General features: G+C 45.5%; 1 long non-coding RNA gene across 1 annotated transcript; it reads left to right on the top strand.

The window, feature by feature from the left end:
* The first annotated feature begins 20,713 nt into the window (after positions 1-20,713).
* On the top strand, positions 20,714-26,864 carry LOC146891558 (uncharacterized). The gene is made up of 2 exons (XR_014997178.2): positions 20,714-21,149; positions 26,612-26,864. It is a non-coding gene; the product is annotated as an uncharacterized LOC146891558 (long non-coding RNA).
* Positions 26,865-27,118: the final 254 nt, after the last annotated feature.

Raw genomic sequence — 27,118 nt, 5'->3', positions numbered from 1 at the left:
CTTCCTGATTGCTCCATCTACAGGACACAGAGGAGTCTGCTGGGACCAAGGAAACACTTTCAGGGGGCCTGTACTGTCCATTGTAGGTCACGGACAATGACATGTGGGTCCGGCACTTAGGTCCAATTTGGCTTCTCTCTAATCATATCGCCACTGTGAATAATCTGAAAAGGTAGGGAAGGGGGAGGCTATTAAGAAATTGGGGGCTAGGGAGATGGCTCTGCATTTAAGAGCATGTGTTGCTCTTGCAGAGAACTCAGCTTCTGTTCCCAGCACCCACGTGTATTGTAGGAGACCCCTCGTCTCTGTTGTATGAGGCTGCTCATTTGTTTCTGGCACTTAGACTAGAAATAATCACACAGAAACTATATTATTTAGATCACTGCCTGACTTATTAGCTCTAGCTTCTTATTGGCTAACTTTTGCACCTTAATTTAACCCATTTCTATTAATCTGTGTATTATCATGTGGCTGTGGCTTACTGGCAAGGTTCTGTCTGGTGTCTGTCTCCGGCTACATGGCATCTCCCTGACTCTGCCTTCTCTCAGTTTAGTTCCACTCTGCCAAGCCATTGGCCAAAAACAGATTTTTTATTCATTAACCAATAAAAGCAACACATATACAGAAGGACCTCCCCACACCATTTACCCTTCCACATAACCTCCCCCTTTTTTGCTATATGCAATTTTACTATGTTAAAGTTAAAACCTTTCTTTTTATTTAAACAGAAAAGGGGAAATGGTGTGGGAAGTTCTTCTGTATATGTGTTGCTTTTATTGGTTAATGAATAAAGAAACTTTTTTCAGCCAATGACTTAATAGAGTGTAGCCAGGCTGGAAAAATATAGAGATAGATAGATAGAGAGAGAGAGTTGGAGGAGTCAAAGAGATGCCATGGAGCCGCCAGAGGAGAAAGACATAAACTGCCAGCCAGAATCTTGCTGGTAAGCTACGAATCTCGTGGTAAAATATAAAACCGTAGAAATGGGTTAATTCTAGCTGTAAGAGCTAGCTAGCAAAATGATTAAGCCATTGGCCAGAGAGTATTGCAAATAATTATAGTTTTTGTGTGATTATTTTGGGTCAGGGTGGCTGGGAAACAAACAAGTGACCGCCATACAACACACGTGGTGGTTCACAACCATCGATAGATCTTTGGAACTCAGAGGGCACAGGACATACACAGGGTGCATAGGCATACATGCAAGCAAGATACTCATACCACAAAAGTAAAACTAAGCAATTTTTTTTTTAAAAAGAAAGATGTTAGCTTAACTTGAAGTGAAACATGAACTAAGTATTTGGAACTTCTGTTTTCGGAGTTTCACACAATAGTGTTTTGACCAGGTTATGACTAAGCTACATAATTTACACAACTCAACCCAAAACGAAGACGATTGGGTCTTAGGCAGAGACAAGACTTTCAGTTCGAGGCCAGCTTGGTCTACAAGAGATAGTTCCAGGACTGGCTCCAAAGCTACAGTGAAACCCTGTCTCAGAAAAAAAAAAAACCAAAAATAAATAAATAAACAAGACTTTCAACAGCAAGGAATGAGGTTGTTCTGAACATGTGTCCTGTGCAAACATACAGCTCATGTTCTCCGCAGCTGGCTAGCCCCTGCTCTGGGAAGGAGTGGCTGGCTCATGTCCCACTGCTTGGAGGCTTGGGACAAGGCGTAAACATGGTGGTGGAAGGGCATGACACAGGAAAACTGTTCCCTTGTGGCGGTCTGGAAGGTGGGATGGGGCAAGCGACCCAGTTTCTCTAACTGGGCCCCGCTCGCTAAGATCCTGTTCAGCTATGAACTGACATTTGTTACTTGTTGCTCTGACTAAATGCTTGACAAAATCAAGTTAGAGAAGGCAGGGTTTATTATTTCGGATCACAGTTTGATGGGAAGGCACAGCGGCTGGGGTCCAAGGCGTCCGGTCACACCGTGTCCACAGCGAGGAAGCAGAGGGAGGTGAACACCAAGTTCCAGCTCACCACCTCTTTCTGCTAACTCTGGGAAGCAGGGATGACGCTGCCCACATCTGCGTGTTGCCTGCTCCCTGTGATGGTCTCAATGGACAGTTGGCTAAGATCTAGAATGCCCTGGGAGACGGTGTTGGGCATGCCTTCGGGAACTACCTTGATTAGGTTAACTGAGATGGCTAGACCTGCCCACTATGGGTGGAACCATCGGCTGGCTTGGGATCTGCAGTGCAGGGAAAAGTAGAAAAAGTATCGGCGTTCATTGCTCTCTGCTTCTTGGCAGTAGACGCAATGTGACCAGTTGTTTCAAGTGCCCAGTGTTGTGACTTCCCCACAATGATGCACTTGGTGCCAAGGGAAGCCCTCTTTCCCAAGTTGTTTCTCTTAGAATAGTTATCACAGCAACAGAAAGCAAATGAGAGACCTTTTTTTCTGGACACATCCCCCTCTCCATGGTCAGAGGTGTATTTCCTGGTGATGTCATGACTAGGAGGGCGTTTCAACTTTAAATTGATCCCAGTGAGGTCCTGCTTGGGTGAGGGGACATCTTCCAAGGTGAAGGATTCTGTTTTTTTCTGGAACAGCTGTTGCTCCATACATGTTGGCGTGGCTGCTGCTAACTTGTATGACATGATTGTATTAATCAGAAAGGGGTACTTGAGCCCCAGCGTAGCTCAGTGATAGTGTTTGCCTGGCATACAAGCACCTGAATTTGATCAGCAACACTGGAAAAGGAAACGTAGAAAATTATACTTAATGCTGCTCAAAGCACTTTAAATCCATCTGTTAAAAAGAGCGTCATTTGCATACTAATGTATTAGAACAAGACACCATCTGCTGGAAGTTGTAATAAATAAATCTAAGATGTCTGCAATGTGATTAGCAAACCCTGTGAGCTAAGCTTCAGTAGTGTGCGGTGCCCGTAGGCAGGTAATTGTTAGAAGATGCTACCCTGCGGTTTTCCTAGTCCAAGGTTGGTTTCCTGGTTCCCTCAGAAGTGCCTCATGTCACAAACAGGTTTTAACAAATCCTTAGTACTTAGTGCTGTCGTCTGCATCTGGAATGTCCCCATTGATCACCAGCGTGGCAGCATTGGAACGTGGCAGGAACTTTGAGAGGTAGGGTCTGTTGTTGGCAGATGTTTAGGTCTTTGGTATTTCTGTACCGTGGTCTCTGCCTCATTCTCTCCCTCCTCATTCTATTAGAATGACTCTTAGGCTATTAGGTGACTTTGAGGTGCACTGTGCCGAGTTTTCCTGCTGTGATACGGTGCTTTGATGCAGACTGGTTCAGACCAGAGCAGACCGGCTTAGACCTGTCTCAACTGGGCCAGACCGGTTTAGACCGGCTCAGACTGGACCATACCAGTTTAGACCTGTTTAGACCGGTTTAGACCAGGCCAGACCAGCCTGGACCGGTTCAGACTGGTTTAGACCTTTTCATACCGGTTTAGACCGGTTCAGACTGGACTGGATCAGTTCATACTGGGTTAGACTGGTTCAGACCCATTAAGACCAGCTCAGACTGGACCAGAAGGCTTGGACCGGTCTGGACCGGTTAAGACTGGTTCGGACCGGTTTAGACTGGTCCAGAGCAGTTAAGACCAGTCCGGACCGGTTTAGACCTGTTCAGACCAAGCCAGACTGGATCAGACTGGTTTGGACTGGTTCAGACTGGACCAGATCAGTTTAGACCTGTTCAGACTGGATTAGACTGGACCAGATTGGTTTGGACCGTTTCAGACCAGATCAGACTGGCTTAGACCAGTCTCAACTGGTCCAGACTGGTTTGGACTGATTCAGACCGGCTCAGACCAGTTCTGACCTTTTCACACCGGCTTAGGCCGGTTCAGACTGGGCTGGATCTGTTCAGACTGGTTAAGACTGGTTCAGACTGGTTAAGACTGACTCAGACCGGAACAGACAGATTTGGGCTGGCTCAGACCGGTTAAGACCAGTCCAGACTGGTTCAGACCGGTTTAGACCAGTTTAGACTGGGCCAGACTTGACCAGACTGATTTGGGCCGGTTCAGACCGGTTAAGACCGGTCCAGACTGGTTTAGACCGGTTCAGAACAGTCCAGACCGGTTTAGACCAGTCTCAACTGGTCTTAACCAGTTTGAACCGGCCGGAACTGGCTAGGACCGGCCTGAACCGGTCAGAACCCGCCTTGAACCGGTTTGGACCAGCTGGAACCTGCTTGACCTGCCTGGACCGGTCTAAACTGGTCGGAGCCGGTTCAAACTGGTCTGGACCGGTCTGACCTGGCTTGAATCTGTCTGTACTGGTAGGAGCCGTTTTGAACCGGTTGAAGCCGACTTGAACCGGTCTGGACTGGTCAGAACCGGCCTGAGCCGCTTGGAACCGGCTTGAATGGGTCAGAGCCTGCTCAAACCAGTAGGAACTGGCTTGAACCAGTCTGGACCGGCCTGACCCGGCTTGAACTGGTCTGGACTGGTCATAACTGGTTTGAGCCAGTTGAAACCGGTTTGAACCAGTCGGAACCAGCTTGAACCGACTCAAATCGACTAGAACTGGTCCGGGCCAGTTGGAGCCAACTTGAACCAGTCAGAGCTGGCTTGAACCGGTTTGGACCGGTCAGAACCAGCTTGAACTGGTCTGGACCTGTTGGAGCCCGCTTGAACCAGCCGGAACTGGCTCTTACTGATCTGGACCTGTCAGAACCGGTCTGAACCAGCTTGAATCGACAATTTCAGACCGGTTAAGACTGGCTCAGAGTCGACCAGACAGGTTTGGGCCGGTTCAGACCAATTAAGACCAGTCCAGACTGGTTCAGACACCGGTTTAGACTGGTTCAGACTGGACCAGACCGGTTTAGACCTGTTCAGACTGGCTCAGACTGGACCAGACCAGTTTGGACCAGTTCAGACCTGTTAAGACCATTCCGGTTAAGACCAGTCCATAACGGTTCAGACCAGTTTAGACTGGTTCAGACTGAATTCCTGGTACCACATGGCATAAGGAGCCAGCCAATTCTTAGAAGTTATTGACTAACCTTCACATGTACTCAGTGAAGTGCACATAGCTCCCTCCCTGAGGTAAATAAATAAATATAATAAAAAATTATATTTAGTCTTACCTCTGATCAAGACACTTACACATTGTTTACATTTTGAGGTCATTGTCCTCATTTGCTGCACATTTGTTTACAGATTATTTAATATTCTGGCATGAAATTTTAGTCTTTAAGTTATACAAGTATTATATATTATAAGTCAATAGTTGTTCATATTTGTTATACATATAGTCAGATTAATTAGGTTCTTTAGATACATGGAGATTGTATTCTGCCTAGATAGGTAATCTTCAACCACTTCAAGGATCTGTGGAACATGGCATTTAAATAACTTAGGGTTCTGTTAACATGAGACATAATTGCTCCTGACAGCACCAATCTATTCCCGAGAGAATGTTGAGCACTAAAAACCCTCCTCTTGGAGTGTGTTTTCTTCTTGGCACAATTGGCCTTTGGACAAGGAACTGCCTATGCCTCAACCACTGACAGAATACATGGTATCTGGACTGAATAAGCAGGACGCAAGGAAAAGAACTGCCAAACCTTGCCAAGACAGGGTAAGACAGTTCTAAAAATTCCCTGCCTTTAAAAATGGTCTGTCAAGTATGTTGGCCTTTGCCAAAGTTGGTTGCTTTAATGTTGCAAATGAGACTTTGGGTGATTGCTCAGGTAGTCAATTGTCTCTGTCATATACTGCTCCCTTTGGAAGCCGCTTGATTGCACTTCCTGCCTACTCAAGTCATATTATCTCCCTTCTCAGGCCTTCAATGGGGTTAAAGATTAGGTAGTCATAGTTACCTTCCTCTTATGATTTAGCCAAGCTTATTTCTGATGCAAGACTTAAACTCTTTGAAATAGAATGTTTAGGGGGCTGGAGAGATGGCTCAGCAGTTAAGAACACTGACTGCTCTTCCAGAAGTCCTGAGTTCAATTTCCAGCAACCACGTGGTGGCTCACAGTCACCTATAATGAGATCTGGTGCCCTCTTCTGGCCTACAGGCAGGATACTGTATAAATAAATAAATGAATAAATAAATAAATAAATAAAATCTTTAAAAGCAAGAAATAGAACGTTTATTAAAACATTTATCGTGTGTTCCTTCCTTAATATTGTTTATGTTGTTTGTAATTTTATACTTGATATCTGTTCCTATTGTATATAGTTTTGTATTGGATTTAGATTGTTCTTGTTTAGATAAAAGGGGGAGGTGATAAGGAAACTTGGTTAACCAATTGTCTTCAAGAGGTGGGACCAAGTTAGGGTATGGCTTTCTGGGACCTAGAGGAAAATGGACATATGGCCCAGGAGCACTGTCTCTGTGTTTCCCTCGTGGCACAAGTCCAGCCTCCTGAGCTTAGACTTCTCCTTCCTGTTTCATGAGTTTTTTCCCCTTATAATAAATAAAAATATAATTGCTTATCTTTTAGCTAGCCTGGTTATTTCCCAAATCAAGCTAACCTCTACAAAGAAACAGTGTTAGCGGTGTCAGCTTCCAACCCTGGCGCTTGGGAGACTGAAGCAGGAAGGTCTTCCTGGGTTACATAATGACATCTTGTCTCAAAATCAAACCCAAATACAACTACATGTACATGTGTGTGCGTGTAATACACAGAGCAAGTAATGGGATAGGAGGACAGAGAGAGAGAGAGAGAGAGAGAGAGAGAGAGAGAGAGAGAGAGAGAGAGCGAGCTTGTGCTTACAGAGAGAGTCCCTTGGAAAGGATGGATATAAGTTGCACATAGGAGAGTTACAAGTTCAACAGACAGAAAGGACAACCTGTATTTGCTTGAAAAACAGACACAATAGAGATCTGGAAATCAGCAAAAGCTTCTTCTATGCAGATTTACAACCTACCAGCTTAATGACTTTAAAAATAAATGCCTCTGAAATCGCTCTGGTTTACCCCTGTGTTGGAAAGGAAATAGCTGTCTGATCCAGCCTGCGAATGGCATTCTGATGAAGTGCAGGCATGGGGCCTGGAAGACGTTCCTAAGAGGGTCCTGGGAGAGCCGGAGACTTAGGCCTCTTCTCTGGCTTCCCGTCTTCCTTCCAGGCTTCCCAACTTTGTGTGCAGGACTTCAGTTTTGACCAGTTTAAGACAGATTGTTTTTCCCTTTGCTGGTTTTCTCTTTACTTTCCCACTCTCTCCGCAACTCCCTCTCCACTTCGCACCAAATATTTGTGATATTAGGAGTTGTAACCTCTTGATCTTGCATGCCAGGCAAGCACCGTACCCCTGAACCTTCTCCCTGACCTCTTTTCCTTTCCTAACTGCCATCTAATAATTTTATCAATTCTCAAACTTGCAGCCAAAGCCAAGTGGGGGAAGGGACCAAAGCCTTGATTTCGATGTTAAAAATTATGTCCTTCTAAGGTATGCTTTGCTAGTCCCTTGAAGACGGGGAAAGGGAGCGTCCTAAAAAACAGCAGGGAAAACTGGCCTCCTCAGTCTACACTTCTGGCATTTACTCCTCAGCCTTGCTTGTGGGTTTCCCTTCCCTGAACTCTCAACCATTCCCTCAGCCTGGACTGTGTACTTGCTGCTTCATCCAGGATTTTCCTGGATGGACCCAGGGCCTTGAGCCAGGAAAGTGCTGGCGAGAGAAGGCTGGCCCTGGGGGAGTGGTCCAGGGAGGGATCCAAATCACTGACACAGCTCAGCTTGAAAAAATCACTAAGAAGCCTGTCTGCTCCATTTGTGTTATTTGGATCCATTTTGAATTCAACCCTGGGAGGAAGAAGGATAAAAGAGAAAGAGGAAAGAAAAAAAAAAAGAAGAAAGAAATCTTTCCTCCTACAAATAAAATACTGCAGATATTACCCGAAGATTACAAAAGACAGTAAAAGAAGCCAAGAAATGGTGGGAGTGTGTGTGTGTGGGGGGCGGAGGTCGGGGGGTGGTGGAGCAGAATAGAGGTAGTGTGTGGAGCTGATTGTTGAGGCAGATGCTGATGGAGACTAAATTACACACACACACACACACACACACACACACACACACACACACACACACACACAGACAACCTGTGTTGTCTCCTCCCGACAAGCCCTGAGAACTGGGACCTACATCTAGCCATTTTCTCCCTTCAGAGGGACATTATTTTTCTCCTTGTTTTGGAACATGATACCCAGTTCTGCAGTATGTGGGTGTCTGTAAAAAACAAAATGAAGTGTTACTCAGGGGTGCAAAACCTGGCACACAGCCTGAAGGATCTGTGAATTTTGCCTCCCAGGCAGCTATCTGCCTCTACCCCCATAGCAACACTCTGGTTTGCGGGGGGGGGGGGGGGGTGTGTTTGTTTATTCTCCGTCCATGTGATTCTGGTAAGAGGGGCTCCCACCCCTGGCAGACCTAATGCCCCTCCTCTAAGTTGAGTGTACCAGTCAACTGAAGCAATGGCTGACGCTGGAAGGTTCCTGTGGTGAAAGACAGGCTGTGGGTACCAGACATCCTGCAGTATTAGTGTGGAGCCTCCCCTGGCTGTCCCATGAGACCTTGCCTGAGTGTGAAGCCAAAGAAGAGACCCCACTGGGTGAGGGTGAGAAGGTCCCTGAGGACGCAGATCATCTGGATTCAGCGGTACCCCATGCATGGCACGTTAGTCCTATGTGACTGCTTCCATGCCTTTGTTTTTAAACCACCCTACAACTACACCTCTACCACTTCTTTCCAGTGTGCCCTACCTAATAAAGGTGGCTTTAGAAAGCCCAAGATGTTTATCCAAGTCCCTGAACTGGGCAGAACAAATGAGAGCTGCCGCTAGCAGTCATTGCCCCAGCAGGCAGCCCGGGGACCCGGGGACTTCTATTTCCAGATCATGTTTGACTCCCAGAGTACAGCTGCCTCTGAGAGAAAGAGAGAGAGAGAGAGAGAGAGAGAGAGAGAGAGAGAGAGAGAGCGCCCCAGGCAGGAGCTGGCAGCAAGAACTCAGTTTAATAATCACCATGTTCAGTTCTGGGCTATTGTATAGCTGTGCTCTCCGAGGACACCCCTGAACAAAAACGAATGCACGTTAAGGTCGAACCAGCATTCAAGAAGCCAGGGCCTTCTCTTGTTCCTGCATGCAAAGGGATAATTGTTTTCAGACTCCCTGGAAGAGACAGCTCTTGGCCCATGTGAAAATGTTCTCTGAATGGAGAGCAGCAGGAAGCCGCTGTTCAGGGAATGGACAATTAGAAAGGAGAGGCGGCTTTAATATTTATCCTCTGGCCAACAAGAATTGAGTGAGTGCTTCTATTGTGACAGGGATGGAAACCGGGATAAAAGGCAAACATTCATGTCCCCAAGAAGCGTGTTGCTGGGTTAGGGGTGGGCGAGAAAATCCAAGGGTATACAGTGCAGGTGGTGTACATACGTGGAAATTCACTGACAGAAGAATGCCCTCTACCAACGGCATTCCCCTCTCCTTAGCTTCTGGAATGTGCCTCATTCAAGGAGGCCCAACGCCTAGGTAGGGTCAGGATGAACCACGATTTTAAGCCAGTGATATCCAAGTTTGGTTTGGGTGGAGGATTCCGTCCCCAGAGTTTTTGATTCAGTCACTCTAAGTAAGGGGTACGGATTTGTATTTCTAGTAGGTTTCAGAGTGATGTGGATGTTTCTGGCCTGAGGATGCTCCTTAAAGCATCCTCATCCTTCCAACACCTAGTCCAGTCAGTCCTCAGTAGTCTGTGGGCTTGTTTAATTGGGGGTTGCTATCTGGGTCAAGTGTTTACAGATCCTTGACATCAAAATCAAAGACCTGAAGAAGCTCACCCAGACTGCAAAGTAGCAAGGAAAAGTAAAGTGTTAGTATAGACGGAATCCACTGCCTAAGAGAGCAGAGGGCTCCCTGAGATTAGAGTCCTCAATCCGTGGGGAGGAGGGCGGGGGGGGGGGCAGACTCAGTGGGTAAAAACTCTTGATGATTAGGTTTGACAACATGAGTTTGGATCCCACTGTAGAAAGCTGAGAAAGCCAACACGTCTCAAATGGTGTTCATTGGCCTCCACAGGTGAGCCCCTGTACTGAACATGCGGAGATTTGTTTTTGTTTTTTTCTTGTCATTATTTCCTTAACAATATAGTAGCAATTTACATTGTACTAGGTATTTTAAGTTATCCAGAGATAATTGGCAGTAGACAGTAGGATGTGGGTAGATTATCTGATGAAACTCTGGGGCTTGGGAACCCCCTCCGCCCAGACTCAGAGGGATCACTGTGTGGTTTAGAGAAAGAACACGCCCACGTTCTGGGTGATGAAAAGAACGAGGGTCACTGGACAGCTCCAGCAAGACTTTTCCCTGTAGGTGAAATGTCAGGAGGGAAGGCCTTCCCTTTTACCCCGTCCGGAATGGACGTTAGGCGAGGAGGTGCTGTTTAGACCTGGCCTTCTGGCACATTATGTGCCCATGTGGATCTGCCAAGAGACCTTTAAGAATCCCGACCTGTTGGGGTCAGGCTTTGCATTGCCCTAAGTTACCCCATGTTGTATAAAACTGGTTTTCAGGGTGTGCTTTGCCAGGAGAGACTCCATTTTACAAACCGCACTTGACTCCTTCTGGGTACAGATGCCGAAGCAGACTCTGCCCGCGGTTGGCATATAAACAACACTATCTGCCTGGCATGATGGAGAAGACAGAATGGATCCCACTCTGTACGTCATCAAGGTAAACTGAGATAAAAGGAGTCGAGTATATGCTGAAATCATACCTAGGAAACCAGGTCCACTAACTTATTGGACACACCAGACTGAGAAAGGGTCAAACTCCCCCACCTGGATACCTTAGAGAAGTAGACATTTAACACACCGCCGGCTTGGTAGCCCTACCAAAACCTGTCATCTGACCACCTGGTGTGCACATCAAGGAAGCAACAGAGATTTCCCAACTGTCCCAGGGTCGGTCTTAGCTTACTTAGCTCAGCCGCCATTGCTGATCCTGTCTACTCACATTGCTGTCCGTCTGTCTGCCCGTTCGAACATCTGAACCTGCTTTCAATCTGTCTGCGTATCTGAACCCCAGCGGGCCCTTGGCTTTTGTAGCTTCCGAAGTCTGGCAGATTGCTCCAGCAGCTCAGCTTGAGCTCCTCTCGACTCTGACCCTCCAGCAGACCTCCAGTTAGGCAGTCCTCTGACCCCCAGAAAAGACTCTTTCCCCCTCCCTGACTCCTGCCTCTCAGGCTCTAGAGCAGTGGTCCTCAACCTTACTAACACTGCAACCCTTTAATACTGTTTCTCATGTTGTGGTGACCCCCTAACCATAAAATTACTTTTGGTGCTAATTCACAACTGTGATTGTGCTACTGTTATGAATTGTAAATATCCGATATGCATGATATCTGATATGTGACTCAAGGTGGTTTAACCTTGAAGGGGTCAAGACCCACAGGTTGAGAATCACTACTCTAAATGAACCCTTTTTCACCCCTTATAGAAGTTCTTTAACTACACACACACACACACACACATACACACACATACACACACACACACCTTTCTTTCTTTCTTTCTTTCTCTCTCTCTCTCTATATATATTTGCATATATATGTATATATTTATATATGACTGATAAATATCCATATATTATTACATGGTGTGTAATGAGTGATCTGAAAGTTAATATTAGCAGTTAAAGTTGGATTAAAAGAACATATGCTTGCCTAGGCCAACTATCACCAAAGTTAAGATTACTTGGCAAATTGATGCCAAGAAGCCAATTTAGCCTGTGAGCACTTTGTTATTCAATAAATTCTGACATTATGGAAAGACACCAATATGCGCGTCTGTTTCTGACATGGTCTGCTCATGGCGCTGACTCAATTCCCTGACATTGATGAGGAGCTAAGCAAACTTTAAGAGCCAACATCTTTAGATTCTTTGTTTCTACTTTACTCCCCCAGTGTTGGCTGTTGGAGACTGAATTGCAACTTCATGCAGGCTTGTTATATAAAACCAATACTGTCACATGAAAACCCTGGCCCCTTGTTCTGGGGATTCAACCCAGGGCCTCACACATACTAGGCAAGTGATCTACCACTGAACTACATGTCCAGTTCCAGATATAAATATTGTTATTAGAACTGAAAGTATTCCCAACATAGTCAGAAGGTGACAGACCTGAGCCTGTGTGGCTGGAGTAATGAGAGGCTTCCAGTGGGAAGTGACTCGTTCTTTGCTTCCTGGCTCTTCAAAGAACAGCTCTCACGTTTGTTTGGGTCAAATGACAAATGAAGACCCGTTGTAGACTTATTAGTCATTTTAAGTTAGCTGAATGGGAAAGGTTGAATTTATGAACACCAAGGATTTCCTCCATTTATAAATAACTGTGGGAACAGAGAAGGAGAAAACTATTCATTCTCCCTGTGGTGATGTCTAGGAAAAGGTTTGGAAGGAGGTGACGTCCGGGCCAGGTCAGCAGTGGTGATGGTTGAGGAGAGGGCGTAGGATGCTTGGTGCTCATGGGCTCATTTATTCTGGGGGCTTATCTGACCTGGAGAATGATTCTTCTAGGGGAAGTGGCATGGGCAGCAGCCCAAAGGCATGGTAGTTTGATGTCTTGTGGTATGTGTTAGAGTTTGGTATGCTGACCCAGTGATGGTGTGGGTTCAACTGACCCAAGACGTGAAGAATATTGGGCAGAATCAGATTCTGTCACACTGGAAAGCAAATTTAAGGATGTCAACTAAATCAACCCAAAAGTTTGAATATCCAGGCTGAGCTTGGTGACACACACATGTGATCACAGTGCTCAGGAGGCTGAGGTGGGAGGATCAGGGAGTTTAAGATCAGACTTGATTACATAGACGGTGAGGCGAAGGTAGGTGACAGGAGCTCCTGTCTTATCGTTTATCCCAATTAAAGAAGAGAAGAAGAAAAACTTTGAATACTTCAATCCGTAAAGACTGCCTTCTTGACTTGGGGTGGACACGGTGTCTGTTTCCCCTTCTCTGTTCTGGGGTTCTGTCTGGGTTGAACCTGTACAGGTCTTGTACACGTGGTCACAGTTTCTCTGAGTTCATCTGAGCATCAGTCCTACTGTGTCTGCAAGGTACTGTTTCCTTGTGGTCCACCGCCTCTGGCACTTACAGTCTTTCTGCCTCTTCTTCCACATATGACTCTGAGTCTTGAGGGGAAGGGTTTGACAATGACATCTCATTTAGGGCTGAGTGCTTCACGGTCTTTCACTTCCAACATGTTCAGCTGTGGATCTCTGTGTTAATTAGCATCTACTGCAAGAAGAGGCTTCTCTGGTGGGGCCTGAGTGAGGCACAACATGTTCTATGGGTATAGAGTATGATGTTAGAAGTTGTTTTATTGCTATTTCTATGTTTTGGTATTTTCTTTTGCCTTTTTGATGTTTTGTTTATTTTGATTTTTTTTTCAGAAAGAGAAATATGAAGTTGGTTGGGTAGGGGAGGTTTTTGGAGGAGTTGGGAGAGGGAAGGATGAAAATATATTGTATTTATATAAATTAAATTAAAAAATATAATTTACAAATTATATAGATTAAATATAAATTAAAGAAAAAACTTTTGAAATGTAATCTGAAATATCCTGTCTCAAGAAGGCATACAGACATGGGAGTAAGGAACTATTCATGCCAAGAAACGAGACAGAGGCTCATGACAGGGGGAAGAAAGAGGGTTTAGGGAGGGATGGGGGATGGTAAGGTAATAGAATATGTATTGTGTAACTGGAGGTTTCTGTTCCACCCACCAGTTCCTGAATAGCCATGCAGAGGCTTAATATTACTTATAAATGCTTGACTGATGGCTCAGGCTTATTATTAGCTAGCTCTTATATTTAAATTAACCCATATTTTTGGTCTCTGCTTTGCCATGTGATTTGTGACTTGTTACTTCATTTTTTTCATGTCTTGCTTCCTTGGCACCTGACTGGCATTTCCAAGACTCTGCCTTTCTTCTCCTGTATTGCTGCTTGGATTTTCTGCCTGGTTCTACCCTGCCTTACCATAGACCAAAAAAGCTTTATTTATCAATCAATGAGAGCAACCCATATTCTCAGACATCCCACAGAATATTGTATAAAAACGAGAGGGCAATACTAGGATCAGAAGGGTTTAGATGGGGACCAGGAACAAGGAGATGTAAGAGAGGAGAAAGTGGACACAGGTCTTAAAAAAATAAATAAAGAAAGAACAAAGTGAAATGGATTTTAAGTAACAAAATGTTCATTAAAATGTTTGACTTCAGGCCAGAGAGTTGGGTCATTGGTTATAGCATGCAGTGCTCTTACAAAGAATCCAGATTCAGTTCCCAGCATCCATGTAGGGCAGGACACGACTGCCTGTAATCCCAGTTCCAGGGGGATCCTAGGCCCTCTTCTGGCCTTTGTAGGAACTGCACTCATGCACATAGTTACACACAGAGACACAGAGTGCACATAGAGACACATAATTAAAACTAAAACTAAAATCTTTTTTTTAAAAAAATGCTTGAGTTTTCATATTAACAGAACTTTAAGAAACAAGTTTAGTGTAGGGTCACAGAATAGCCAACTCTTTAAAAAAATGTTTCCCCTTTTCAATTAGGTATCTGTGAGAAGTTGGATTTTCTTCACCTAATTCACACAAAACCATAAATGCAGCAAATTTGGTGAAGAGCCACATGAAAATCCCTCCTTCTCACAGTAAGACTGATATAAGAGTCTCTAAGAGAGGAAATAATGCTACTCCCATTACGTTTTATTTTGAATAAAGTATCTGTTCACTAAGATGTCACTTATGTTAAGATGTGAAAAGTCATGGATCTTTCAATTTCTTTTAAAAGGGAACTAAGAAATATTTGTAAAGTTATTCAATGTTAATTTTTAATATGGTATCATTAAGTTTACTTTGCACACAGAGAGAAGCCCATTGACAATGATCTTTAAGCATCAAAGGGGTCCTGAGGTCAAAAAGTCGAGAAATTGTGGTGCCATGAATGAGAATTCTACCAGCAAATCTATGCCCATCTTGGCCATAGAAGTAAAAGTAAGCAGCCAAACGCACCACAGGGTGACTAAAGCCAGCCAAAGCTGAAGGTTTGGTGAAGAGAGGCCTCATTTGCAGTACCATGGAGTCACAGTTTCTTCAGTTCCCAGGGTTGAGATTGGAAAGACACCAGATGGTGGGCACTGGTGTATTCGGAGACCTCCTTTTAGCCTTTAAGAAATATGGGGATCATTTTTCTGGTAACTGTACTGGAGTGTGGGCAAAAGGAGAGAGATATACCTTTCGGAAAGTAAGACGTACCGGTCCTGAATTACCAGAGGATCCCTAGAGTGGTTTGGTGGGTCTAATGACCACCAGGTGAAAAGTAGAATTTAACCTGGCCCTGTATAAAACAGGCCCAACACCTAACACAGAGCTGATATCAGTAGCCTCAGCTGTTGACAAACCCCAACAGACACACTGGCTGTCTGACCTTGGTGGCACGTACCTGCGATCCTTCACTTGGTTGGGTGAAGCTAGTAGCTGGGTTACACCACACGACTTTGGCTCAAAATCAAACTAATGCAAAGAATTGAATATAATTTCTCTAGAGAAACAACACAACTAGCTTGTAAGTACCTGAACAGTTATTCAACATCACCACCTATCAGAAAAAAGTAACCATATATGGTACTAGTCCATGCCCAGAAGGATTTAAAAAATACAAATGACTGTCAATGGTGAAAGGTGGCCAGGATGTGGAAAAATAAAATCCTCCTACATTGCTGAAAGAAACGAACATGTAAATGAGACAGGCACTGGCAAACACAGATTGGCAGCTCCTCAGAAAGCTTACCACAGCATCACTGCTGCATGATTTTGAGGTATATATCCCGTCGGACTGAAAACATGTGTCCAAACAAAGACTCTCATGTGAATGTTCCTGACAGAATAGTTGACGTGTGGATGCAATCAGCGCTGTCCATTAGCTGAAGGGCCAACAAAATGCAGTGTCTCCAAACAGCCACGGAAGGGATTGAAGTCCTGCTTCATGCTAGGATGGGAGCAAACCTGGCAAACGTTAGGATGAATGAAAGAAGCCAGGTGCAAAACTCCCTCATCAGCTTGGTACTGGATGGAGGTCCTGCCACCGAGCGGAGATGGGAGACAGAAAGAGGAAGACTCAGCCTGTTGTATATCGTCGGGCTCCATTTGTATTAAATTTCCGGAATAAAACATCCCAGGAGTGCAAGTAGATTGATGAGTGGGTGCCAGGGGAGGTGGAGAGTGAACGGGGAGTGGTTGCTTACTAACGGATTCAGGGTTTCTTTTGAGGGTGAAGAAAATGTTTAGCAAGGGGATACTTGTTCAAGTGAGTATGAACATACTAAAGCCCACTGACAAGTGGGTTTACAATTTGGGGGGATTTTTTTTATTTTTAATCTTATCTGTATGAGTATTTATCTGAATGTATGTCTGTGCACCCTGCGCACCATGTGTGTGCAGAGACCAGAAGAGGGCGTCAGATTCTCTAGGACTGGAGTTACAGATGGCTGTGAGCTGCCATGTGGGTGCTCGGAATCGAACCTTGGTCTTCAGGAAGAAGCTTTTAATCTTTCCTCAGTCCCCTGATGTGTACATTTTAGAAGGTGAACTTTATGACGCATGCATTATGTTTCATGTGCTGCTTAATGATTCAGGTAATCATGGATCACATATTTCAGTGGTGGTCCCTTCAGATGATGTAACCTCGGGAAAACTCCAGAGAATGACTGTTGAGTAATGGAAAGACAGAGGTGAAAGGCGGTGGAGATGTGAAGTTTTTCTGGCAGAGGGAGAGAAAAGGCATGCTAAGATGGATCTGTTTCGACAGCAGATTAGCCGTGGGAAGCAAAAAGATCTTCTTTAACCGTGACTCTAACTTTTCTGCTTTGGGGGATGCGTTGCCTGGTTTTTTTTGTTTTTGTTTTTGTTTTTTTTTTTTTGATAAGCGGATGAGATGCTCAAAGGAAGGAGTAGATTGTGTTGGGAAAGAAGATAGAGTTTTGTCCTTGGATATGGGAATGTAGCTCTGTTGGTAGAGTGCCTGTCTAGCACGCACAAAGGTCTGGGGTCAGTCTCCAGTGCTGCATAAGACTGGGTATGCTGGCGCCTACCTGCAATTCCAGTATTCTAGAGGCAGGAGGATCAGAAGTTCAATGTTATCCTAACCTACATACCGAGTTTGAGAACATCCTATGTCAGAGACCCTGGTTCAAAAAAAAGAGAAAGGAATAGTTTCTTTTTGTATCTGCCGAGTTTAACACCCCCACCCCAGAAGTGATCTGAGAGAGTCTCTGCTGGGAGGTTGCCTCCATCACATTGGCCTGTGGGCATATCTGTGGGGTATTTTCTTGATTTTTGATTGAATAGGGTGGGTAGCTCACCAAGGGCAGTGCCATCCCTGGGCAGGTGGTCCTGGGCTGTGTGAGAAATCAAGTTCAGTAAGAAGCTGCCTCTCCACAGCCTCTGCTTCAGTTCCTGCCCCAGGTCTGTCTTGAGACCCCTCAGTGATGGATTGTGACCTGAAAGGGCAAGCCAGCTCTTCATTTCCTTCCCTTTCCAAGCTGCTTTTGGTCAGAATGCTCTTTTAACATAGCAACTGAAGAAGAAACTAGGACAGAGCCCCATCTCAAAATAGAAGGGAAAGTCCGCTGTAATGGCTCAGTCCTTTAATTAAGCCCTCCGGAGGCAGAAGCGGGTGGATATCTGTGAGTTGGAGGCCAACCTGGTCTATATAGAAAGTTTTAGGCAAGCCAGGGCTACATTTTGAGACATTGTCTAAAACAACTACAATAATCAATCTAACAAGCAAACAATACCACCCTCTCCCCCCAAAACAAAAACGAAAGCAAAAACAACCCTCCCAAAGAAGGTAGAGACATAATTAAGGCAGACATCCCAAAGTTAATTTCTGTTCTTCATGTATGCTTACATCTGCACTACACACACACACACACACACACGCACACACACACACACACACACACACACGCACACACACACACGCACACACACACACACACACTCATTGAGAGTGAATGGGGCATTAGGTGGGCAGAAGGGTGGAGACAGGATCAATATTTAACCATTAGCAGGAGGTAACAAGGCAATTATAAAGGAGGACGCAGAACATCTAAGGCAGTGGTTCTCAACCCTTTAACACCGTGTTGTAGTGACCCCCAACCATAAAATCATTTTCATTGCTACTTCATATCTGTAATTTTCCTACAGTTATGAATCATAATGTAAATATCTGTGTTTTCTGATGGTCTTATGCAACCCAGTGGAAGGGTTGTTGAACCCCAAAAGGGTCATGACCCATAGGTTGAGAACCACTTATCTAAGGAGAAAGAGAGGGCAGTAACACCATTGCTAGAATAGAGGCTGTCTGGCCCACAGGCTTGCCTTTCACCAGCACAAAGAAATGTATTACATTGTACATACACAGTGGCAACCAGATGCAGTTCCTGGGCACACCTGTCCATACTAGATGCAGTTCCTCACCTGTCCATATTCTGCTCTCTCTTTCTTTGACAAGGCAAGCACTGTCCTACTACACAGCCCTATGTTCCCTGTACAGTTTTCTAAAAATCTTTTTATTTCGAAGTAGGGTCTTGTATATTGCCCTGGAAGCGCCTCAGCCTGATGGGATTAGAGGTCTGCCGCTGCTGCCAGGCTCTAGGCAGCCACGCTTTTGAACAAGTGTTAGGGAATTTTGATTGTGCTGAAAAGTGTGTGCAGTGCCCCACATACTCACTGGCCAGTCGATTTCTTGGAAGTTGTGACTCGATCTTTCAAGGCGCTGGGATACCATTGGGTTTTTGACAAAGACTCAGAATAAAGTCAACTGCCGATTTCCATACTTTTTGTGAGATCTAAATCCTGTAACAGCATGTAATGTCCACATAAGTTCCACCTGAAGCTCTCTGACTCCTGTGTTATTTGTAATCCGGTTCTTACTATTCTGTTTATTCTGTTCTCCGAGTAATCTCACCACTCAAATTCAACAAATGCTTCCTCTCTCCTCTCCTCCTCTCCTTTACCCCTCCCCTTCTTTCTTTTTCTTCATTCCCTTTTTATCTTTTTTTTTTTTTTTAAAAAATACTTATTTATTTACTGTGGATATAGTGTTCTGTCTGCATGTTTGCCTGCAAACTAGAAGAAGGCATCAGATCTCATTACAGATGGTTATGAGCCACCATGTGGTTGCTAGGAATTGAACTCACGACCTCTGAGAGAACAGCCAGTGCTCTTAACCTCTGACCTATCTCTTCAGCTCCTTGTTTTGCTTTTATGAGACAGCATTTCTCTGTAACCCTAGCTGTCCTGGAACTTACTCCGTAGACCAGGCTGGTCTCCAACTCACAGAAATCCACCTACCTCTGCTTCCTGAGTGCTGGAATTAAAGGCGTGCACCACCACTGCCTAGCTGGAACCTAACTCTTAAGCACTAAGCTTTCTCTCTGCCCTCCCCTTCCCAGTGTTTTATTCTTGAGAGATGCCCCCACGGTATAGAAGATGCGAACTTTAAGAAAGCGCCTTAAAAAGTCGCTTAAATGTGACATATTAAAATAGTCAGGACCTTGTGCTACACAGTTTATTCAAGGGTGTGTGTGTGTGTGTAGAGCCCATGTCAAGTGATGCCCACATTGCTAAGCCATTCCTCTTGTGTGCCTATCTCAGAGCTGGGAAAGGCATTATGAAATAAGCTAACTGGGTTAGAAGTCTGGTGACCATCTTGGAGAGCAATCAGCTGTAATCTTTGGAGTTACTGTATAGATTGAATGGAAATCATTTGTGTATATAACAGACATCTAGCTTCAGAGAATCTGGACTCTAATAATAATAAGCTAAGCAGAAGTATGTTCTCTAGGAGAGCTGTGTTTGAATGGCTTGCCGCCCAACGCTCAGGCATGACACAGAAAGGACATGCAATTATCTTTTTGCCATAATAATAGGCTTTGGACATGGAACATCATGAGCAAGTCATTCAACTGGAGCTTGGTTTGCATATCTCTGCTACCCAAGAGCAAAGCACTAGTTGTCTGCTTCATTCCTTTGTTCCTTCAGACCATCACATCTGTCCCAGCATCCTGTCTTCAAGAGCCAGCCAGGGTTTTGCCAGAGTTCTCCCTCACTCCTTAGCAGGCAAACTGAGATATGCAATCCATAGTGTCCGGATGAGCAGCCTAGGGGGCCACAAGCCTACAGTCTTAGCCCCCAGGATGCAGAGGCAGAAGGAGCAGGAGGTTGAAGCTAGCCTGGTCTACATAAGACGTTGTCTCGAGAAGCCAAGCAGTGCAGGCTAGGGATGTGACTAGCTAGGAGAATCCCTGCCTAGCATGCACAAAACCCTGGCTTTCAGTCTCAGGGCATCATTTGGCAGGACATGGTGCTACACGTCTGTAATCTTAAGAGGTTCTGGCAAGAGGAACAGGAGTTCAAGGTCATCTTTGGCTACCTAGTGAATGGAAAGCCAACCTGAAACATGTTAGGCCCTGCCTGAAACAAAGAAGCAAACAAACGATCTAAACAACAATGAAGATACTGTGATTGAGGCCCAAGATGTCCCTCACCCAGCCAACTCCTGCACCCCGCCCTGAGATGAGGATATCTGTACCAGGACACCCTGGACACCCTGTTATCTTTGTCAACCGAGTTTCCAGGCCTTTTTTTTTTTTTTTGTAGCTATGCATGAAACCCCAACTGGGAATTTCCAGAAATAACTTCCCTACGGTGGGAAGGAGAATTGAAGAGAATGCAGGTGTGGGGGCCCAGCTCCTGCATCTAGCACGTGAGTTCTAGGAGTCTGGGCAATGTAAGCAGAAAAGGAAAGATGACCTCATCTGTACTCTGGCCAGCGAGCCCAGCTGCATGCTGGCTAGACAGGTAACAGCCATGTTCTCTCAGCTCTCGCTCCCACGAGACGCCACTCTGGAAACCAGGTCTGCAGGCCCGCATCCTACACAGGCCAGTCCTCTAAATTTAGAACTCGCATTCTTCAGCTAGAGAGCTAACTTGGAGGCTAAAGCGCTAATCGGGGACTATGGGAAGAAAGCATTTTCAAAGCAAATAATGACCGGAGCTGAGAAGAACACAGTCCCTTTAGCACATCAGAGGGCATGGCTCGGCAAGTGGCATCTTGCCAGGGAATTAACTCCAAACAAATTCCTCACAGCCCTGAGGTACTAGACGGGGGTTTAGAAAGCGGCAGCCTGGGAGGGCTGTACAAGGGCTTACGGGAATTGCTTCGCTTGCACTTTGATGTTGGCGCTCAGCTGAGCCTGTGCTGCTGGGAAAAGGCGAGGGGGATCGATTACATCAGGACGGTACTGTGGAGACACTCCACCTGGAGTCCCAGGCCCAGCAAGATTAAAGCCTTTGCCCAAAGGCATGCCGTGGAGGACTGCGAGTAGAACCCCAGCCTCTTGTTTCCAGGTGTTCCCAGCCCTCATTCCTGATGGATGAGGGAGGCAGGGACGTGACACCCACACGCAGTGACACCCACAGGCACTTGCTCCTTGGGTGACAGAGCACTATTTCTGGTGCGGAGCTGAAGCATCAGTCAGCAGATAGCAGGATGAGATAAATGTGGTCCCAGTGCATGGGAGCAGCATGTGACAGTGTGACAAGATGTGTCAGCGCAGGAACAATTAAAAGCAGTGCCATGGCAACCAGCGTTCGCTCTGGGCCTAGACAGCATCGGTAATTGCGGGTGCTGTGCAAGATGGCTTCTCATCTGCTGAGAAGCTGGCACACGAGAGGCTCTGAAGTGTACCATACCGAGAGCGCAGCCACAAGCAGACTCACGGGAGAAAGAAACCCTGCAGTCCTGGGAATTCCCCAGAATTACCTTGTCTATTGTAAAGGATGGTTTTGCTTCTCCTTAGAGCAGTCCCCTGCTTCGGTGTTCCCTGAGCACTAATGCTCCTACAAGAGGCTCAGAGTGAGCAGAAGGGGAAAATTCCTTCCTCCTCCTTCCCTTCCTCTTCCTTTTTCCTCTTCCCTTTTCATTATTTGAGACAGGGTCTCACACAGAAATCCTCCAGCCTCAGCTCTTTTGTGCTGAAATTGCAGATGTGAGCACCATGTCCAGCTTGTACCTTTTTGTACATTGCAGGCTCTACTGCTACCCACCACCAGCAGCAGTAAATTTATAATAACAACAAGAATACAATTAGAAGTCTCCACCCATGACAGGAGCCAGGTGAAGGTGTGGCATGGGTTCAGCTCCACCAGCAGGACTCATTATTGGGCTGCTGTGCTTGGCTGCCTTGTGCTGTCCTGATTGTAACATCAGAGCGCACACTCTTTTCTGAAGCACAGGCCCCTTGCTGTCCCCAGTATGTGCCTCCTTGCTTCTTTACTGTCATTTTTAGTTCTGAGTCAGGTTCTCACTGTTAAACCCAGGTTGTTCTCGAACTCAGGATCCCCCTGCTTCTCTTCTTTGAGCACTGGATTTTCAAGTGTGTACCACCAAGCCCAATCTCTCTTGCTTGATTTTTTTTCCTTTACATTTTTGATTGGGCATCTTGCAATCAAGACATCTGGATTCCCTGAGAAGCAGATGTGATCCTGTGATGCGCTGACCACACCGTGAGTGAGAATGCAGCTTTAAGGCCTGTGCTCTTGTCTCTACTCTCCCCTCTGCTGGTGGAGTGACAGGTCATCTTGGGCCGAGAAGATGATGACATCACAGGATTAGCAGAGCAATAAGACATGTTTTTTTTTTCTTTTTAATTAAAAAATTGTTATTTATTTTGTCAGTACTTTAAAAATAAGAAAATGTGAGGCATCAAATATGGCAACTAAAAGAAACCTAGTTTGAAAAATAAATAAAATTTTAAAAAAATTTAAAAAAGAAAGAAAGCTAGTTTGAGTAAAACTTCTTTTTTTTTAAATACTCTTTTTTAAAAATTTAGTATTTAGTATTCTGGAATGTATGCCTACGTGCCAGAACAGGGCACCAGATCTCATTGTAGATGGTTATGACCTACCATGTGGTTGCTGGGAATTGAACTCTGGACCTCTGGAAGAGCAGCCAGTCATCTTAACCTCTGAGCCATCTTCCCAGCCCCCTTTTTGTTTGTTTTTTTGTTTTGTGTTTTGTTTGTTTTTTGGTGTTTTTTTTTTTTTTTTTTTTTTTTTCTCCCGAGACAGGGTTTCTCTGTAACTTTGGAGCCTGTCCTGGAACTAGCTCTTGTAGATCAGGCTGGCCTCAAACTCAGAACTCAAAGAGATCTACCTTCCTCTGCCTGGGATTAAAGGCGTGTACCACCACCGCCTGGTTTAAAACTTCTTTTTTATTATACTGTGCTGGGGGTCAGACCCACTGAACCACACTGCAACTTCTAAACAAAATTCTTGGAACACTCCTGCTTACCAGCTATTTTTGTTGTTGTTGTTGTGGCCGAGTTAGGGTTCTGTCACGTATAGTGTCTCACATCTGAAGTCCCAACATGTGGGAAACTGAGGCAGGAGGATTGCTACAAGGTCAGCCTACACCACACACTGAGTTTTAAGCCAGTCTGAGTTATAGAGTTAGATCCTGTCTTAGCTCCCTGTCAAAAGAGGGACACTAGAAAGCAACGAAGCTTATTAAGCAGAGGAAAACGTAGAGTTTACTAAGAAAATAATGGTAGTGTACACTAAATGCAAGAAGTGGGCATGGACTCTCAAGAAGTGATCTGGGATCTAAGATCACTCACTTTGCAAACTCGTTTTAATTGAGAGGAGGATCACTCATGAGAGAAGGTAGGGAAAAAACAAGAAATGTCAGGAATGGGCTGGGATTTTCCCAGATTAGGCTTTGCCTCTCCTTACATAGGGTTTTCTGAATGACAAGGATTTTGCTAGATTCGTGGTGGAGAGGAGCCAGTATAATGAAGCAAAGGACAGTTAGTTAATGGTTTCACAGCCATGTTGGTCCCAGCTGATTTGGAGTGCTCTTGTGTTTTCACTGTCTGAGGGGTCACATGGTGTCTTACTGTAACGCAGTCTTGTGTTGCATCAGCTGCCAGCCACCGTGTAGCTTGTCCTTCTTTTCCTCTGCATACCTAGCCAAACTCATTTCTCCCCCAACCTCTGGAGATGCCTGCCTCTTAATCTTTAGGGCTGAAGAGGACCAAAGATCCATTTTCCATAAACCCAACTGATGTTGGTCTCATGAACTGACCCGTAGCCATGTCTATGGGGATTATCTATGGGGATAGTCTTGTTTTGTTTTGTTTTTTTTTTTTTTTTTTGATTTTTTGAGACAGGGTTTCTCTGTAGCTTTAGAGCCTGTCCTGGAACTAGCTCTTGTAGACCAGGCTGGCCTTGAACTCACAGAGATCCACCTGCCTCTGCCTCTCAAGTGCTGGGATTAAAGGCCTGTGCCACCACCGCCCAGCAACGGCATTGTCTTTTAAGTTAAGAGATGTGGGGTGGCTCTCTGACTGTGAGTGGCACTGTTTCCTGGAGGAGGTAGGGGAGGGGTGGGAGAAGGCATAGGGGAGGGGTGGGAGAAGTGGTAGGGGAGGGGTAGGGAAGGGGTGGGGGAGGGATGACCCTGAACTGTGGGAGAGCAGAGAAATCCGGTGGAACACAAGTAAACTGGAATTACATGCATTCATTTCTCTCTGCCCTGGACTGAATGAGATGTGGCCAGCTGTCTCAAGCTCCTCAGGGGGCCTTCACCACAAGGATGGACTATTTATTACCTGGAGTGTGAGCTAAAATAAATCATCTCTCCCCAGGTTGCTGTCCGTAGGGTATTTTAGCACAAAGAAGACAGAGTTTCTCTGTGCAGTCCTGGCTGTCCAGAACTCTCTCTGTAGATGAGGCTGGTCAATCTCAGCTTCAGAATCTGCCCGCTTCTGCCTCCTAAATTGTGGGATTAAAGGCGTGTACCACCATTGCCCGGCAAAGAAAGAAGTTATTAAGAAAAGTAAAGGAAAATGTTAGGTTTATTAAGAAAAGGCCTATAGCTTGTGGTAGTGATGCACACCTTTAATCCCAGCACTAGGGAGGCAGAGACAGGCAGATTTCTGTGAGTGTGAGGCCAGCCTGGTTACAGAGCAAGTTCCAGGACAGCCAGAGTTACACAGTGAAACCCTGTCTCGAAGGAAAAAAAAAAAAGTAAAAATTGAAGGACTGTAGTACACACTCAAGGCAGGCAGTGAGTGCAAGGTCCTCAAGAAAGGTTCACAAAAAAATAAAAAACAAAACAAAGCAACAACAGGGTTAGTGATGGATGGCAAAGGTGTTTTCCTGTGGGCCTCAAGACCTAATTTCTGTCCCTGGATCTCACAAGGTGGCAGTCACACAGTGACTCCCTAGAGTTGTTCTTTGGACACACACACACACACACACACACACACACACACAGAGAGAGAGAGAGAGAGAGAGAGAGAGAGAGAGAGAGAGAAAGATAGATAGATAGAGACACAGAGAGAGAGACAGATGGACAGAGAGACAGAGAGACAAAGACAGAGAAACAGAGATGATGTGGGATTTCCCTCGGTATGCTGTGATTACCATTGACTAATAAAGGAACTGCTTTGGGCCTATAGCAGAGCTATAGGGGAACAGAGCCAGGTGGAGAAAACTAAGCTGAATGCTGGGAGGAAGGAGGCAGAGTCAGAGAGAAGCCTTGTAGCCTATGCTGGAGACAGACGCCAAGCCAGATGTCAAAACTTTAGCCGGTAAACTGGCAATACACAGATTACTAGAAATGGGTTAAATTAAGATATAAGTGTTAGCCAATAAGAAGCTAGAGCTTATGGGCCAAGCAGTGCTTTAATTAATACAGTTTCTGTGTGATTATTTTGAGGCTAAGTGGCTGGGAACTAGCTAGTGGCCTTCTCCTACACACAGAGAGAATAATTTTATAATCCAGGCATGATGGTACAACTCCTGTAATTCCAGCACTAGAGAGGCTGAGGCAAGAAGATCACAGCATTTGGCATCCAACTTTAGTTACATAGTGAGTCCCAGGCCAGACCTGCGTGTGTGCATAGTGAGTCCCAGGCCAGACCCTGTGTGTGTGCATCGTGAGTCCCAGGCCAGACCCTGTATGTGTGTGCATAGTGAGTCCCAGGCCAGACCCTGCGTGTGTGCATAGTGAGCCCCAGGCCAGGCCCTGTGTGTGTGCATGTGAGTCCCAGGCCAGGCCCCTGTGTGTGTGCATGTGAGTCCCAGGCCAGACCCTGCGTGTGTGCATAGTGAGCCCCAGGCCAGGCCCCTGTGTGTGTGTGCATAGTGAGTCCCAGGCCAGACCCTGCGTGTGTGCATAGTGAGCCCCAGGCCAGGCCCTGTGTGTGTGCTTGTGAGTCCCAGGCCAGGCCCTGTGTGTGTGCATGTGAGTCCCAGGCCAGACCCTGCGTGTGTGCATAGTGAGCCCCAGGCCAGGCCCTGTGTGGTGTGTGCATAGTGAGTCCCAGGCCAGACCCTGTGTGTGAGTGTGTGTGTGTGTGTGTGTATGTGCATAGTGAGTTTGAGGCCAGACTCTCTGTGTATGCACAGTGAGTTCCAGAACAGATCCTGTGTGTGTAAATGTGCATGTGCACTTTTAATTGAGGGTGTGCATGTGTGCATGCACACGTGTGGAGACCCTAGTTTTACATTGCTATCTTCCTTAATTGTTCTCCGTATTATCTTTTCACAGGGCTTCTCCTGTCTCTGCCTCCCCGGCACTGGAACCACAGACAAACACTGCTCTGCCCAGCTTTTTGCACAGATGCTGAGGATCCAAACTCAGGTCCTCAGGTTTGCCTGGCAAACACGTTACCTGACGAGCCATCTCCCAGACCCCGAGTTCTACCTTAACTATGTACTGTGACTCTTCCTCAAAACAAAAAACAACTGCACCCCCTCAAAAAACCAAGGAAATAATAAATCTTTTTATGTTAACAGCTGGATCAATATCTGTACTCAAACTGTCACAAATTATGCTTAAAACATTATTTAGAATGTTTCAAGCTGTAAGTAACAAACTTTGCTGAAAGTAGCTTAAAAGCATAGGTATTTTAAAAAATGATGTCATTACACATGAAATTCAAAGGTAGGTTGTTCTAGAAATTTCTTATTGTGGCTACAATAAATGTCTTAGTTACTGTTCTATTGATATGCAGAGACACAGTGACTGAGACAACTCTAAGAAAAGAAAGCATTC

The sequence above is a fragment of the Myodes glareolus genome, chromosome 15 (genome assembly GCF_982192425.1).
Source record: "Myodes glareolus chromosome 15, mMyoGla1.1, whole genome shotgun sequence".
NCBI classification, from domain to species: Eukaryota; Metazoa; Chordata; class Mammalia; order Rodentia; family Cricetidae; genus Myodes; species Myodes glareolus.
Note: the sequence above shows the minus strand (reverse complement) of the source record. Positions and strands in the feature narration are given on the sequence as shown.